The sequence below is a fragment of the Phyllostomus discolor genome, chromosome X (genome assembly GCF_004126475.2).
Source record: "Phyllostomus discolor isolate MPI-MPIP mPhyDis1 chromosome X, mPhyDis1.pri.v3, whole genome shotgun sequence".
Taxonomy (NCBI): Eukaryota; Metazoa; Chordata; class Mammalia; order Chiroptera; family Phyllostomidae; genus Phyllostomus; species Phyllostomus discolor.
The window spans coordinates 9,194,107-9,196,516 of record NC_050198.1 but is presented as its reverse complement, the minus strand read 5'-3'; positions in this window follow the sequence as shown (position 1 = coordinate 9,196,516).

The following is a 2,410-nucleotide window of genomic DNA, read 5'->3' as shown; positions in this document are numbered from 1 at the left end:
CTGCAAAAAATATCTGAGGGGCAACTCTGGATCACATGACTTTGCCCAAACAGAGACATGTCAAAGAATGTCTGTTTTTAAAATTCAGAGCTTTGTTGCTGCATAAAAGTTGGTAAACAGAAAGGTGTGTAGGAGGGAAGGAGGGAAGAAAGGAGAGAGAGACAGAATGACAAAGAGAAAATGAGGGGGAGAGAAGGGAAGGGAGAGGAAGAGAGAAAGTACATTTGCCCCTAGAGCCTGTGGAGTCACTGAAGAAGATTCTGTGGCTTCTCTGTGTTCTGGCTGAGCAGGGTAAGCCTATCTGTTTCATGCATAATCAAACACTCATCATCTATTTTCTCCTGAAGGATAAGGAGGATGCATGAGGGCTTTCAAGTGCATGTGGCCTGGCCACACAAGGATGAAAAGATAATCTGGCTTGGGGTGACCTGAGTCATCTAAATGTCACATAGTCTTGATGCACATGTGACCTGGAACTGCCCTGGGTGACTCAGGCACCAGCCTTTTCTTAATCCCTTATTTGCTCTCCTTACTCCAGTGAGATTAACATAGCCACAGCCCACAGAACAGCTCAGCAGCCCTCCCCACAGCACCATGGTTCTGCATGCAGCTGAGAGCTTGGTCTCTGAATTCAGACTGAGCTGCATCTAAATCCTGGGTGCTCTATTAGAAAGATGAACAATCACTTAAAATGCTGTATATGCTTTTAAAACTAAACCTACAGCCAAATCAATAGGCAATGAGCCTCGATCCAGCATAGGGCCTGACATTATTGGAGGAGAGAATACTGCATTGTGGAATCTCTTCACCCAGACACTTTCAAAGCTGAGTTTTGATGAGTATGTTTGAGGGTTCTGTTTGACAAGTATATGGAGAGCTAGGCAAAAATTACCAACAATGATTTTAAATAAATCTATATATCTAGTGATTTAAACCATAATTTTGACTTTATTTAAATCTCACACAATCCAGATTTCTCTATCTAAATCAGAAGTAATGATTTAGGCAAATGTCCAGATAGTAAGCACATTAATAAGGGTTTTTTTTTGTTTGTTTGTTTCTGTTGTCCTTTTTTTTTTCCCAGCGGCAGACTCTGAGACAAGGATTCAAATAAAGATAGCTTGATTGGGCAGAGAAGGAAACACCAGCATAGGACTGGGGAGGAGAGATAAAGACAGGATGGCAGAGATTGTCAAGTAGTGACCACTATGAGTAACTGGAGTTCAATTCCACAGAGGAAGCTCTGGGAGTCTAAAAAGAATACATGCCCCAGAGTGATCCCAGCTCCATCGAGGAAGCTGGGGTATTTATGTGCCAACTCCCCTCCATTGTTGATTGAGGGCTGCCTGCTGTACCAGCAGGCAAAGCGCCCCCCCAACCCCAACAAAGGAATGCAGGGATTGGTAGATTGGAAGCTGGCTGACTCCTGTGTGCTGATATATAGGAGCCAAGAGAATATGGATGAGGCACAGAGCCCTCACAACTTCTGTGCACAAATGGCCAGAAAAACAAAGAAATAAATAAAGTTCTTATTGTAGTAGATCACAGACAAGTTTTCTCCTGGAGATGTGACTGGCTAAATCTGCATCTTTACTTTAATTGAGGAAGTGAATCATCCTTACTATTTTCCCACCAAAAATAAGTGAGGGGCAAAACATTTGGATTTGGAAGTGATATCCTTTTTTTCCCCCCCTACAAGAGTACCCATTTTGAAACAGGGTTGGTAATGAAAATAATTTAAAAAACAGAAATTCATAGGATGTTCTATGTCAATTAATTTCACAAATATTTCCCCCTCCTGCATTTTCCAAATTACATTTTCATCATAGTGACATAGAGATAAAGCCAGGGAGGCATATATCTATCTATAGTAAATAAATATATATAAAAATAAATGTGTAAATATATCTACATAAATATAGATAATACTACATGATTAATATTACTTGCACTCCATATATAATTAGTGTACAAGATTATTATCACTATGAAGGCTTGTTTTAATTTTAAAATAGGTGTGTCCCTAGAAAACCAGTTAATCAGATCCAGATATCTCTTTTCTTAAAAGCAGCATGTTTTCATCTATTAGAATTTTTTAAAAGCTGCAATGAAACTTCTTCATGGTTAAACCCTATGGCCCAAAGTCACTCTAGACTTTCTGTCACTGTTGTTTTTTATAAGTCATTGCAAAACTGTACATGACTTGGGGCTTAGGTATCAGTTCAATAAGAAAGTATCCTTGAAAAACATCAATAAAAAGAATGAAAGAGAAAGAGGACTTAAAGATAACGTATAATCAATATCCATGATTTGGTAGATTGCTAGGTAGGCTCTGCAGTGAAAATGGAAAATGAGGTAATTACATCAAGAAAGAATAGCAAATGGAAGCATCAGCAATGGAAATGTGGTT